General features: G+C 33.6%; 1 protein-coding gene across 28 annotated transcripts in view; it reads left to right on the top strand.

The window, feature by feature from the left end:
- The window catches only part of Tenm3 (teneurin transmembrane protein 3), a 2,373,066-nt gene that overhangs the window by 2,045,697 nt on the left and 311,637 nt on the right, over positions 1-15,732 (top strand). Inside the window, exon 1 of one of the 28 annotated variants that reach the window (XM_074054927.1) lies at positions 3,271-14,485. The exons of the other annotated variants lie outside the window; for them this stretch is intronic. The gene's annotated coding sequence lies outside the window, so the exon portion shown is untranslated. Of the gene's footprint in view, positions 1-3,270; positions 14,486-15,732 lie in introns of those variants that run through there. 28 annotated transcript variants of the gene reach the window in all.

Genomic DNA, 15,732 nt, shown 5'->3' with positions numbered 1-15,732 from the left:
TATAATCAAATTCAGTGCCTTAAGATGGTGTCGTTGAAGATTTGATCCCCTCGCACTAAAGTGGAAATACTTTCAGTAATTGAAAGCAGATTCACGTCTGGAGTTGGACAAGCCAAGGTTTTCATTTTTAAAACAAACCTTTTGTTCTCTGGTTTTAAATGTTTCAGAAAGCCATCCAGAACCCTCCGTGTGCTAATTGTTAAAGTAGTTCTTAAGGAATTGAAAATATCCAGAGAAAGCAGTATATTTGAGTGCAGCGTATATTGCTTGTGTCCCACATTTTGGGTGGTGTTTTTTTTTTTTCCCTCCCAATGGATTCTCAAGCATTAAAAATGCATCTGTAATGTTTAAAACACCCAAGCCCCAAGCAGAGGCCATGTGTTTTCAGTGGTTGAAAAACTTAAGGAATTTTGGTGTTATTCCATTTTATCATGTGATTTGTGTAGTCTAATGATACATTTGAAATGCAGTAGAAAGTATGTTTGATTTAAAGACATGCTGATTATACATAAAGACTGAAAGGTAAAAAAAAATACGATGGCGGTTGTAAATGTGGTTCCTGTTTCATCTTTGTGGGCTAAGTGTTAAAACCTTTAAAAAATTGGCCTTGGAAGACTGAAATTAGGATACATGCTAGACAAAGAGGGAGTCACTTGATCTCTTACTAGCTGCAAAGGTAGAGAGGAATGGGGAGGTAAAAGAGCTTCACCTTCTTCAGAATATGAAATCTAAAATGAATTGTGTAATTACGAGGAAAAAGTTAGAAGAGTTGTACTTTTAACAATGACAATTGAGATCAGAAAAAAATAGTATATGGAATGTTTTTAATGACTTGATTCTTAACCTGATTTATTGATTATTAATAAAATGTGGGCAGAATATAACATAGCAGTTTGATTCCTTAGAAACTACTTGGTATCTGTATATTTCACCTTGTCTCCTGGTCTTCCTGGTAGTTAATCATTTGAGTACATTATAAGAAATACGAAGGAATAACTTCATCATGATTTTAAATATTTTTGTTACTCTCTTGTAAACGATCTTTTTATTAAAAACTAACATTTGAAATATCCTGCAAGTCTTTCCCAAATAAAAGCTTAGTAAATTTTGGTTTTGTTGTACATGCTTCTTGGAGATCAGTGGCCTAGTGGGGAGCATGATAGAATTTATTTCTCCTAAGGATTTAGGAGAAGAGAAGCTGAAGATTTAGGAGAGGAGAAGCAACTGATTGTGGACTCCAAACATAAATTTTCACTGTAACATCTTTGTCTAAACATTTTAAGGAACCCTTTTTAAGTCCTTACATTTTTTCACTTGGTAAGGGGTGCACAAGATCTTCTGTCATCTGACTTAATACATTCAATTTATCAGGGGACTCCTGTCTTTCACAATGAAGGCAGTGGCAAAAGAGGCACTGTCTAAATACAGTGATCTTGATAATTAATGCCATAAGATAGATTAAAATGCTGTATTCCAGGTATTCATTTCCTTAAAAGGGCCACCAGAACAGCGTTGCTAAGCACCCATCACCACTGCAAGTAACAGAAAATGACCCAAATTAAAGAACCTGTTCTAAGCTGTATTCTTGTATTTTCTAAAGTGCATTTCAAAAGGTTTAACAAGACCCATTCAATTAGTGAAGAAAAAGGATCTATTTTCAGCTCTGATAAGCAATTAAGAGATTGGGCTTTGGAACATCAGTTTTTTATGTTTATAATTTATTTTGTTTCCTGGGCTTTACTTTAAACAATTATGAGTAAAGATTTTTTTAACAAACTATCTAGCAATCCAGATGTGAATGCTAAAAATAGGATATTTGCTTTAAGTTTTTTTTTAATCTAAATGAGTTATTTTATATTAACTTTTCCTCTTTTTAAAAAGTTTAAATTTTACTCTAATATGGTATATTACAGCTTCACTATGGATTTCTTACTCTGCAAATATAGGTGAAGATATACATACATATATATGTAGTTTAAATTAAAATTTGCCTTTAATTATTCTGTGTTAGCGTATGGGTGCTTTTAAAGCTCCTGACACTTGAAAAATAGGCTATTCTTCTTTATGGATATTGGATGCTGTGAAATGGTACCAGGAAGGACATAGAGTGATAAATTGAACTAAGAAAGTCAATAAATAAATTTGGAGCATTTTTTTAACCTTATAGTGAACTGTACTCTTTTGGGTTTGACCAGAACTTCTGAATAGTTATGGTTAAAAATCAGACCCACTGCTATTAGAGTGTTTAATAAATTATATCTTCCAGTGACCTGGTTCTTGGCTAATACAACAGTCACAAAAACAAGTTGCAAACTTCCCTGCACTGAGATAGGGATGGAAGAATGAGGGCTGTTAGAGGAATGGAGAGAGGGCAAGAGGATTCCCAAAGGCTTAGATTAGGGTTATTACTAAGGTTTTTGCTCTATCACATTGATCTGGAGAAGTCTGAAGGTCTGAAGCATGTAGATTTTAAGTTATCAATCGTAAGTGCCATTCTGGCTATAATCTTACATGAAAGTAAGTCCATATCCTGAAACACTGATGTTTTAAAGCCAAAATAATGCTTAATTCTCCTAAAACATAGTTTGCATTAGAAATTTACTACATTTACATTTATCAGGTTTTTTGGCATTGTGGAGTTCTCTAGCAATAAGTAATATAAAATAAAATTTTTGTGATTTAAAGTTTTGTCTAAATGTGAACTGAGGTATCACTAGGTATTTGGAATGCATAGTTTGGTTTTTGTCATGTGTAGTTTTGTTTTTCCTCAAACAGAATAACTGTATGGTGTGTAGAGATTACATATTAAATATTTTAGCAGGTTTGAAATGGTCAGTTTTAACACTTAAGAGACCAGTTCTTTCAAAATTGATGTTTACATGTTGATTTCCAAAACTAGCTATTCATTAACAAATCCTGTGCTTAACTTTTGAAATACCTACTTTTAATTTTTTACTGTATCAAGCTAAAAACAACTACCTCTTTGAAGCCACAGAAACAATTTATGTCATAGATTTTAGTGATGGTAAATTAATTTCACAAGACGAGTAATGATTGAAAATGTAATTTGAAGGCAAATCACATTTAAATAATAGTTAGACTTGGGAACCACATGTTATAGCATTTAAAAGAAAAAAAGTTTCTCAAGTGTTATTCTCGTCTTTTAATATTAAGTAATGTTTGACAAATAGGTCTTGTTTTTACAATTAGAAGGCAGAATGTATTATAAAATGTTCCAGAATGGCTAATATAATATATACTAAACTAAATTTAAAAAATTAAGATAATGTTTGAATTTCTAATGCATTCTTTTAATATTAGTCTGCACAGCACCTTTTTCCCATAGTCTTTTTTTTTTCTTCCCCCCCCCCCCCATAGTCTTAAACTCTGTACAGCAGGGAAAGAAAGGACCTGTTGTCTAGAGACCTGTAAAATGTAGTCTGGAACACTTTTTATGCCTTTTCTTTTAAATAAAACAAAATTACCTTATATAACAAATTTAATGTTGTTAACCTTTTATAATTATTTAACCATTATTTCATTTTACCTCTTGCTTAAAAGTTGTACATTAATGAAGTAGATACCTGGCTGTGCTCTTAAAAGTTTATTTGTCTTTCAAGTCCTGTGATAGTAGGGGGCAGTACATCTGCTTAATTATCTTTGTTCAGGGAAACACTGAAAGGCTAGGGTAGTTAATAAGGCTATTTGGATTTGTGAGGGCTAGGAAAGTGGTTAAATGCATTATCATCCGATTGAGCCCATCCTGGGTGAAGTGACCTTGATGGAGGTGGAAAAAGCTATTCGGTCATTTATGGCAGCCACCCCTGCTTGTTTTATCACTGACAGATTTTTACATATTGCTTTCTTATTTCCTTTTTTGTGTTTTCACATACTATTTCCTCATTATGGATCATCACTGTGAAGGTGAAAATTAAGATTAGTTTCCTTTTCATGATAGATTTTCCTTCATAAGTTTTATACATTGATACATATACACGGAACTATCCCTTCGTTAAAAATTAAGGTGATCAGGCTGGCTGACCATTCTGTATTTGCTTTTAAGGGTCTTTTAATGATGATGAGTTTTTTTGCAAGAAGCTACTATTCTACTTTTTAAATTGTTTTTTAAGCTATTAAGAGGAAAGAGTTGCCAACTTCAATTTCAGCAGTGGGAATAATGTTTGTTTTAACAAGTGCCTAAGTATGTTTACTTGAAGGTTATTCAAGTTTTAGTAGTTCTATTGCTGCTGTTCTAGAGTCATCACTTCCTTAAGAAGGTAAAACAAAATGATAAGATTTATAGTTTATATTTCTCAATTTTATTGCCAGTATTTTTCTTGTGATATATTTTATATCAACTCTAATAAAATGGAATTCTTGCTTAAATATTTGAACAAGTATTGTTCAATAAGAGGAAGAGTTTTATTAAATACAGTACAAGACCTAACCTTTTCGGAAACTCTGGTTAAAGCAATTAAGGGCTGCATACAAGATTTTTGTTTTCCTAGGCAAAGCTGTCAGATATTACTGATTGGAGTTTAGCTTAAGCTTTACTTTTTTCCTAAATTCTTTTTTGTTGTAACTAATTAGAGCTAAATACAAATCTTATCATAAGAAAGAAAAAATTGGCCCCTTATCAAAATACCTAAAATGTTACTTCAAGATTTATCAGAAATATCTCCTTATCAGCCTGCTGTGAATTATGTAAGACTAAAATCTTAGGAACTTAAAAAATCACCAAAAGTAGTTCCTTCAGGAAAATCACCATTTTTTTTAATCTGAAAGGATTTATTCCTTTAAGAATCGTTTATTTAAAAAAAACAAACATATTGGATTGCAATATATTCAAAATGAGTTATAAACTCTCCTGTCTCCACTCTATTCCCTCAATCAAAGCCTAAATCCAGCCACTTTTCATTTCTTACTTAGGCTGTTTCATTAGTTTTCTACTCTGGTTGCCCTGCTTTCTGCCTATCGCTTTAATCCAGCCTCCACACTGTCATTACAAATGTCATTCTGAATCATGTTTTATCAGACCCTTGATGATCTTCCTCACCCTCCATTGCTCTTTTCTCCTCATACCCTTCCACAGATGCTTCAGCACTTTCACTTGTCTGTGCTATGTGTATCTATTGTTACCATGCCACAAATCTTTCAAGAGCCTACTTGCATGGCATTTCTTCTCTGAAGCCCTTCCTTACTGCCTGGGGCAAAGCTGGCTACTCCCTTGTCTATGGTCTATGCTTCCACAGCACCAGATGCATATTTCTGTTTCAGCACTTAACATGTAATACCATCATTTGTTTACATTTCTTCTCCCCCCACCCCCAACCAGGGAACAAGTTCTTTCAGGTCACACTGTATCTTGTTCATTTTTCTATACCACACCAACCACAATGCTGGAAAAACAGTAGTTAGTCAATAAATGTTTGATGAATGTTTATTGAATGTATATACTAAATATAATTTCATTTCTTGGTGACTGAAGGTCATTATAATGAACATCAGTTATGTTACCATTTTGTGTTAAAACATAACAGTTGCCTTAGCAACTTAGGTAGTCTAGTCTAAATGGACCCCTATTAGCAATGCCAACTGTTTTTGAGCACTTATTGTGCTAAGTGTTTTGTGCATCATTTCGTTTTCTTACAAGATTTACCATTTTGCCAATGGGGAAATTTTTACTTACATAGGTTAAGTAAGTTCAAGATTATATAAGTGTTGTGTTAAGCGGTGGAATGGTGATCTGAATCTAGATCCATGTGGTTTCAAATTTGAAATCTGTTCTAAATATTGTATCCTTCTTGTCTTGTTAAATTTTCTTTTCTTTCTTTCTTTGTTTTTTGTTTGTTTGTTTTTGCAAGGGATTGAATGCAGGGTCTCATACATTCTAGGCAGGTGCTCCACCACTGAGCTACATCTGTGACCTCATTTGTTAAGCATTTTAAATTGTATGTGTAGTTCAAGTATGGGTATAATTTTTAAGGTAGACTTTTCATTTTCTTACCTTGTCATGCTCTCAATTCCCACTTTTTTTTACATTGTTATTAAACAACTAAGATTATTTTCTTGTTACTGTGATTTATGCATAAGATAGAAGTAGAAAATGTCAGGTCTTCTCACCTAATCTTAGGAACAGTTCATTTAGGCTGCTTGGAAGAATTTTGGCCTCATATCTCCTTTCTTTGCATTTTTAGTCAGGTATGATTTTTGGATAGTTACATTCTGGTTAGATGTTAGCTGTTTCAGGTGGACCAAATACTGATTTTCATGGTTAAGGATTTTAAAAATTAACCTTACTGAGTAGCTGGGACTACAGATATGCACAGCCTTGTCTGGCTCTAATACATTTTTTTTAAACTGGTACATATATCGCACAAGGCTCTTTGGGTAACTTCTGTAGGGAAGATACGGTAAACCCTTGGTATCCAGAGGTCTGTGGTTCTAAGGAGACCACTGTTGAGAAAAACCACACATGTTCAGGGTACCTGGACTTCAGTTCTGTACTGCATATGTTTGATTCATTTTTCTGACAGCGCTTCCCAGTTTCTTTATCACTTCATTTAAGCACATTATGTACTGTTCTTGTCTTGTGAGATTACCATAACTTTTACCTTGCTTTTGGGATGCCATTAGCTTTTGGGGGGGCATACTGTGTTTTTACAAAATTAAGTGCATAGAAAACACTCAGCAGATTCCATATCTGCAGGTCACACATGACTTAAGCACAGCTGAGGAAAACACAGGACTGACTGAGAGCTTCTCCACATCATTGAGCAGTGGAATGTGTGCATGGCAATTAAAAATTCTTTGTTTTTGAAATTTCCTTTGAGTTTTTAAATTTAACATTTTTTAAAAATTATTCTTGGTCAAAAGCATGTGTAATAAGTCTGCAAATAAGGAGGGCTTACTGTATATTCTTTAGAATGACAGGTTGGAACAAGAGCTGGTATGCCTTCCATGTTTTTGTTGCCCAAAGATTTTTTTTTTCCACTAAAAGGTGAGGAGTAAAATTTTAAAAGCTAATGCTACTGTCTTCTCTTATGAAAAAGCATAGAATTAGAAACTTCAAAACAAAAGAAAATATTGGAAATCATTTAATTGTGAATACACATTTTGTAAGTAGAGAAGCCAAGACCTAATAATAGTTCATATATGTCAGGTATGTATAAAAGCTCTCTTCTATGCTAACTTTCTACAGATATTATTTCATTTCCAGAACAAGTCACTCAGTTCAATATCTTATAATCCCTGCTTTAAACACAGGGAAACTGAGGCACAGGAAAGTTAAGTATGTTTTTTATTAGGCCAAGGTTTGAACCCAGCCAAGAACATACTTAGGTAGTGCTTTGTGCCTTGGGAATGTCTGGAGAGCCCACATCACCTTCTAAGAAGTACTTGGACCCCAGAGAACCTAAAACACCTACTATGTACTAGACTATATATGAAGTAAATATTATCCTCCTTATTTTATAGATAAGAAAATAGAGGTTTAATGAGATTAAATAATTTGCATAACATTATTGAACTGCTGAATTACAAAATGAGATTAGGACCTCAGTTTTGTCCTATTTTCAAATTTATATCCTTTATTACTAAATTTGGCATCTAGTATATTTGTGAAATTAGGATTTGTTTAGATTTTAGTTCTAACTTTGCTTTACATGTAAATTCTCTTTTCTGTTACAGGCTGGAAATACAATGCCTTTACATGTTTACAGTCTTTCATAAACACTAAACATTAAATTCCATATTTGCTGAAGGCAAATAAATCATTTGTGAACAAATACTTATTGAGAGTATATGTTTTCATATTGTTCTCTGGTATTTTTTAAATCTTCAGTTTTTCTTTTTTTTTGAGTGAGACATGATCATAAATGATCATCTGTGTTACATGTTATGGCTAATGTCCCCTCCCTGATTAATATCCAACAATGATTAGCATCATTGATCAGAAAATTAGTAAATTATGCCTTTATTGACACATCTATTCCCCGTTTAATGGCCTATTTATTTAATTGATGGCTAATGTTTTTACTATTAAAGGCTATTAACACATCAAAATAGTATTTATTGAACCTGGCAAAATGATAAATTATGTTTGTGTTTACTTCTTTGTTCCCAAGGCTAATCTTTTGGTGGACTTGTTTCTTACAGTTTTGGTCTGCTAAGATCTTTTGCATAGGAGGTCAGGTAAATTAGCAAACATAGATGATGGTGTGAACTTGGAACAGTTGCTTGATTTTTCTGGATTATATCTGTAAAAGAAGGAAAGTAAACCAGACCAGTGGCTGCAAACAATGTGGTTCTTGTAGATCTTCTATAGAATTTCTTAACTTGGTTCAGAATTCTTGAAAACTGAAAGTTCAAACTGAAAATGGTTTAAAAAATGGCGTGAGAAAATCAAATACATATTTTACAGTTTGCTGCGTTAGCTTATTTTTGCATGTGTGTCCTGCTTTTCTATGCATATTTTGCACTTTTTGTAAGGTTAGGGAAGAGGGGTCTTTGTACTGGCTTTTCTGTTGATTGAGGTTGCCTAAGTAATAGGGAGAAAAAGCATTCCCTGCAGAGGAACCCTCTGAAGGGAGTGCTCTTACCAGCTCTCAGGAAAATGCTCATGGTCTCACCTTCTGTGAACTATCTGTGCTTGCTATCTGTGGTATTTGGTTATGATAGAGATTCTGAAAATGAAGGGGGCTGTCCTCATTATGAATAGATTGTTGCTGTTCCCGTGTTCATTATAGTACCATTAACCAAAACGTTTTTGAAACTGTTCTTTTGAAATTGAGTTTATTTGCAAAACACAAATAAAAAGAGTTCTGGTTATGTAGGGATGCCTCATTGCTTAGCTTGACTAGCCAACATTGACTATTTTAAAAAATTATATCTGTTCTCAAGAGAGTATACTTACCACAGTTACTTCTATTCAGGAAAAAAAAATAATGCTAAAAGTCTGCGAGGCCTTTTCAAAGGGGAAATTTCAGTATTATATCAAGAAATGACTGTATCATTTGAAAAAGGAGATAACTCTCAGATTGCCAATTTGAAGGTAATAATCTGAATTCTACTATTTTTAAGAGTTGAGCAACAATACATTATGGCCCCTTTCACATGTCATGGTTAAGGACTATCCCAGAATGCTGTCCTTAATGGGCAGAACAATTAAATTTAGAATTTCAGAAGCTAAAGCTTTATAGTTGTTTTTAGTGTATGATTTTTAATAAACAATGATTCATAGCCTTTTTAAACTACTAAGGTCTATAAGTGTATGATATATGTTTGGTTTCTTTAAAGTATATTTAAATTTCATGCATATTATATTTCATATAAAAAGCAAAGCTCAAATTTAGGCTCCAGTTGGGAACGGGGGATTTAAGATACAGGTCTTTTATAATCAGAATTGTTTTCATGCCTCAGATACCAGTATAACCTTCCGATCTGTTAAATGCTTATTTATTTATTAATTAATATTAGGTATTAGTACTGATTAATATGTCAATTTCTCAAGAGGTAGGCATTTGAATTGTAGACTTGCGTTCTTTTCACTTCAGTTGAAGCAGAGCATGAGTAGAAATAAACATGCAAAATTTTAAAAGGACACTTACAGAGGCAGAGGTTGGTAGTATCTTTCTAGTTAAAAAGTATCTTTCTAGTTAAAAAGTATCTCCTTACATATATTTTGTAAAATTCTTCCCTAGCTCTTATTTCCAGGAATATCTCAATTAGTAATAACAAAATATCTACTTCAAATGCCTAGGGTAGACTTTAAATTCTAATGAGGTATTGCATTCAAGGAGACCTCTTCAAGAGTTTATTAATCACTATAGTGTGTAAAAATGGAAATAGAGATGAACTAGTTCTAAATTCTGATAAAACAATGGTTCATTGTTACCAGGTCCCTAGGAGAGAGCCCGTCAAAATTGAATAAAGGTAAATTTGTAATAATATATTGAATTATTTCTCTGTTTCTTAAGTTCACCAATATTAAAATTATTTTATTTTAGACTTTTTTCTTTAGGAGAATTCTGCTGTTACAGTTACCCTGTAAAGATTTAGTCATCTGTAACCTGATGAAAGTCCCTGTCCCAGAATGTGACTCACATTACCAAAATATATGTCAACCACTACAATAAGCCTACTTCTTCTATGGCCAAAGATACTAGAGTTCTATGCACAGGAAGGATATACACCAACTACACATCAGTGGTTGCTTATGAAAGGGTTGAAAGAGAGGAAAGGGAAGAGTGAGATGGGAAGGGTGTAAGCTGTTCGTAATATTTCTTTTAAATAAACAAGCAACATTAACAGCAATTCATGATAGTGCTCTATACATTTATTTATTACACAACCCCTTCTTCTCTTAAGTGTAAGAGCAGACCTATTCTTGATTTCTTTTTAAAATGATATCTTTCAATCCAGTAGTTCCCTGAGTTTAAGATGTTATACTTGGTTATGATTAATGAGACGTTTTCTCTTTCTATAGAAGTCAATATATTATACTTAGTATATTTTAGGAATTTATTACTTTCTTGAAAAACAGTCCATAAATTTAAAAAGTAAATTTACTCAGCATTTGTTGAAAATCTACTATGTGCTACCTTGTAAGCTGTTTATCTTTCTATTGATAATTATACAGTTTTGAGTCCATTTAAACTAATTTCTTTCCAGTATATATACTCATATTCAGTCAATAACCAAGAGCTGTTGATTCTACAAATGAGGTTTTTTTGGGGTCTGTTTATTATCTTGGAATCACAATCATATCTCATAATATCTTCCCCAGTAGCTTCTTTGTCTTAAACTTTTCAGCACAAAAAGACAAATCGCCCTGCTTGGGCCTCACCTTGATCTTATCTCTTCTGTGCTCAGAAAATCATAGTGTTACATCAAGAAAATATGTAAGCTTGATTGAACTAGCAGTAGGACTATGGACAGATGACAGGGAGAAAACATTTCAGGCAGAGGAAGACATAAGAACAATTTTAAAATTTGAAATGTGTTAAGTATATTAGAAAATATGAAATAACCTACTTTGAGCGTGAAGTTCATGAAAGAATTTTGGAAGATAAGGCTAAGAAAGTTGACTGAAGGATATGGAGGACCTTGAATCTCAGATAAAAAGGTTTAGATATGCATTTGAAAATCCATTGGGATTTTTGTCACAAAACACAGTCACATAATGCAGTGTGTTTGGAAGTAGATCTCTCTGGTAAATGCTGTTAATAAAAAGGAGGTAGTATAAGTAGAGAAACTAGTGATGGACTTTTCCTGCTATTTTCAATTCATGACTTCCTCTTAAGTATCTTAAATTTGATAGTTTATGAATGTAAGCTTCACAGAAGCAGGGCCATCTATTCATTGTGCTATCTTCAGAGTCCAGAATAGTACCTGGCACCTGATTTGACACTCAGTAAGTAATTGTTGAATTGGATGAATTCCAACACCAAGACCCCAAAACGATCAGGTGACATTTTTAAGTTTTATAAAGCTAACCTTTGACAGATCTAGGACTAAAAATCATAGCTAACTCCCAGTTTGGTTTCATACAGGTTATTTCCATTAATGTAGCTTTTTGATTCCTCCTTTTCAACTCGTATCCCAAATTCTTCTCAGTTCATTTCTTCTAGCAACTAAGTGATTCCAAATTATATTATAACTTATTACTTATTATTCCCTCCTCTGAGCTCTTAATAGATGGCATTCACATACAGATATAGTGTATTAAATTATTCTATCACTTTTTTTGGATTCCCATTCCAAGAAAAGAGACTATGTTTTCTTTTTGGGATTTTGCTTATTTGCTCATTTTATTTTTCAGCAGTTCTCCTCTCTCAGAATAACTGTACCCAGAACATCTTTTTTCTGAGTAGAGTAGATTGTTGATTGACTGCCCAGCCTCCGCATTTGTCTTTTAGTTCAGTTTCTTAAGACATTATAAATATACAGTTAAAATTGTTTTTGTCTTTCAGACAATAATGTGTACTATACAAGGTATATTGATTTATTTATTATTTTAAAAGTCATAAAATTAGCTCAGCATGGTGGCCCACCTCTATAATCCCAGCTGCTTGTGAGGAAGAGTTCAGGAAGATTTTGGCTTGAGGCTAGCCCAGGCGAAAAATTAACAAGACCCCATCTCAACAACAGCAACAAAAAAAATCATGTGTGGTGACTGGCACCTGTGGTCCTATCTACAAGGGAAGTTTAAGTAAGAGGATTGTAGTCCAGGCCAGCCCTGGCAAAAAATATGAAATCCTGCCTGAAAAATAACTAAAGCAAAAGGGTTGGGTTGACTACCTGCCTAGCAAGCGTGAGGCCCTGGGTTCAAACCCTAATACTGTCCCCACCCCCCCAAAAAAAAGTTAAAAAATTACTCAGTTAACACTTTGAGCCTTTTCAGGTGATATCAGAAAATTGTATTTATGTTTTTTGACAGGTTATATGAGAGAACCATAGCTCTGTTTAACTACAAAATAACTACTATTGTTAACCTTATAAATACTTAATGACATTTTGTATTTAATAATATTAATATACTTTTGTTTTTTGTTGAATTTGAAGCTTTGTAAATATGCCCCTCTTCACCTCTAAGTAATCAGTATTCCTTGCCTACATATGTTTATTCTTTTGATGGTCACTCCTGAATTAACTAGGTTTTAATCTTTGAAGGTCTATGGGCATATTATGTAGACAGAATGTCTGTGACGATACCATGGAGGCTTTTGGGGGAGTGGGCCATGGGAAGGCTATATTGATTATTAATTCTCAGGTGAGTTGAGTAAAACACTCAACCTATTAAACTTATTTTCTAGTATTTAAGTTTTTCCTAAGGAAATAAGTGTAGTAAATTTGCACTTGCAGTGATTTTTTTTTATTAAGTACTATGATAAAACATTAAATTTTGTGGGGGGGTATTATGGAATGAATGTTTTTTATGTTGAAACATAATATACTCTTGAGTACATTTGGAAGTGGGGCACTCTGGGGGGTGATTAGATCATAAGGGTGGAGCGCTGAAGAATGGGATTGGTGCCTTTACAAAAGAGTGTTCCCTTCCTCTTCTGCCATGTGGGGAGACAGCAGAAGACCGCTGATTTTGAACCAGGAAGCAGGTCCTCACTAGACCTGGCATCTGTTTGCACTTTGATCTTGAGCTTTCCAGGCTCCAGAACTATGAGAAATAAATTTCTGTTGCTTATAATCCACCTAGTTTATGGTATTTTGCTATAGCGGCTGGAACTAAAGCATGGGACAAATAAGTAAATGTTTTTGCCAAAGACCTAGGGAATTAGAAATCACTCTCCTTAGCTCTTTGTAACAGTAATACACAGCTAGAGTATTCAGTTTAATTTGATAAATAGTCTTGGACCTACCATGTGTTTGACATCAGTACTCCATTAATACAAGATGTAAGAAATTCACTAATACTTACTGTAGTAGAAAATGAAACAATAATTCTACCGGTAGTATAGTTGTTACGATACAGTAATGAATATTAACCAGTAAAAATAAAATGTTGTCAAAGTGGTTTTGGTTTTCAAATTTGTGTTGACAATATTTTGTTCTGTTTTTTTTTTTTTGGTGGGCTTAGGATTTGAATTCAGGGCTTTGTGCTTGCAAAGCAGCTGAGCTCTACCACTCAGGCCACATCTCTAGTCCACTTTGCTTTAGTTATTTTAGAGATGAGGGTCTACCAAACTATTTGCTCAGGATGGCCTCAAACCAGTCTTCCCAATCTCAGCCTTCCAAGTATGTAGGATTACAGATGGGAAACACCAGTGCCCGGCTTTTTCTGTTTCTTATATTAGAGACCAAAGATTAATTTAGTTCTCATTTAGCTAAATCATTATTGAATCCAAAATACAGTATGCTACAGGTTGATGGCTTAATTTAAATTTTTGTGTAAATTACCAAAGAACACATAAAACAAAACAGAACAAAAGTACTGTATAAGCCCATGAAAGTTACAATTCTTCATTAGTGTTTTTCTTTTTTTTTTTAAGGCATTTGAAGATGTATTGGTTCCTTTTGACTGCTGTAAGTAATTACTGCAAACTTAAATCAACAGAAATTTATTCTCTCAAAGTTTTGGAGGCTCGAAATTTCAAATCAAGGAGCTTCAGGGCCCTGTGTCCACTGAAGGCTCTAGTGAAGAGTCCTCGGCTTCTTTCAGTTACTAGTAGCTCAGGCATTCTTTGGCTTGTTCCTGCATTACTCCAGTCTTTACCTCCATTTTCATGTGGCCTTCTTCCCTCTTGGTCCCTGTGTATCCTTTCCTTGTTTTTGTATTTCCTCATGTTAGAAGAATACCACTCAATGGATTTAGGGCCCATCCTAATTCGGGATTACCTCGAATTGACTGATTACATCTGGAAAGATCTTATTTCTAAATAAGACACATCCTGAGGTTCTGCATGGACATGAATTTTGGGGATCACTTTTCAAGCCACTGAAGAGGAAAAGGAAAGTAGCCTAGAAGAAGGTAAAAACTGGTCTTCTTTGCTGTCTTCAGTTTTTTGCCTTCTCATTCCTTACTGGATTTGGATACATTAAAATTGAATGTTCATGCTCTTACACTCCTGTTCTTTTTAAGATATTTAATCTACTGAAACTGATGTATGTTTCTTTTGTATCAAGAGTCTCACATTATGGAAAATTCCAGTAAGAGAGCCATAGAACTTTGCATATTTGCCTTTCAATCATAGAGGAAATTGAAATTTGGTTTTATGCTGCTTTTATATTTCAGAATTTGAAGAACTAGAAATATACAAAACTACTAACTGCCATGCCACAGGCGTAGTACTCAGAGAATGTAGCTCATAAATTTAACTGTAAATTGAGCATCTTAGAGTATGCTATAGTTATTCATTGTGATAAACTCTATGTACATAGAGTATGAGCTGTTTCCTGTCAGTTTCTCTATGCATTTGAAATTTCTAAAGTTTTTAATGAAAAAAGAAATGGTGTAAAAAGTGAACTTTATAATTTTCAGTGGAGCTTATGTGTAATTTACTTTGTCTTTGGCTTTTGTTTTTAAGTAATAAAATTAATATTATCTGTACATAGCAGAAAATTTTTTTAAAAAAAAAATCAACTGCATTTTAATAAACACATGAATTGTTTCTCCATGAGACTGAATAGTTATCTAGGTCAGTAATTTCATGAGTTTTGTTATTGTCTTTCAAGCCAATAAATGATACACAGAGGTCTAAAGTGTTATATTTTCAAGGACTGGCAGATAAGATCCTTTCCTGAGAGTAGCTGTTGGTTAATTAGATATAGGAAAGACCCTTGCAGGGTAGTAGACGAAGGAGGCAAGAGAAAAAGCCTCAGGCACATACTCAGCCTGGCTTATAATTTGGCTTTGGGTAAATCCTACCAGTAGAGAGTCTATATGTGAATAGTAATATGAAATATAATTTAAACCCTTCTCTATGAACCACAACCTGTAAAGATCTAATCTTGTCACTAGAGTGTTAGAGTAATCTGTGCCTTTTTTAGGGGAAGGGTGAAGATGGAGAATGGGTAGGGGTTCTGTATCAGAGATTTTCTTCCTGTGAGATACTATGTAGTGTCTGGATAGGGATCCTCTACTGAGAGTTCTCGTTTAGACACAGGATCCATTAATTTCTAGAATCCCTCAGGTTGCACAGGAGGTAGAGAAAGGGATGATTATCTTACCTATAAAACGTATATTTATAATAATAATAATCATTTGATTTTTGAAAC

This window comes from Castor canadensis, chromosome 14, assembly GCF_047511655.1.
Source record: "Castor canadensis chromosome 14, mCasCan1.hap1v2, whole genome shotgun sequence".
In the NCBI taxonomy this organism is placed as follows: domain Eukaryota; kingdom Metazoa; phylum Chordata; class Mammalia; order Rodentia; family Castoridae; genus Castor; species Castor canadensis.
Note: the sequence above shows the minus strand (reverse complement) of the source record. Positions and strands in the feature narration are given on the sequence as shown.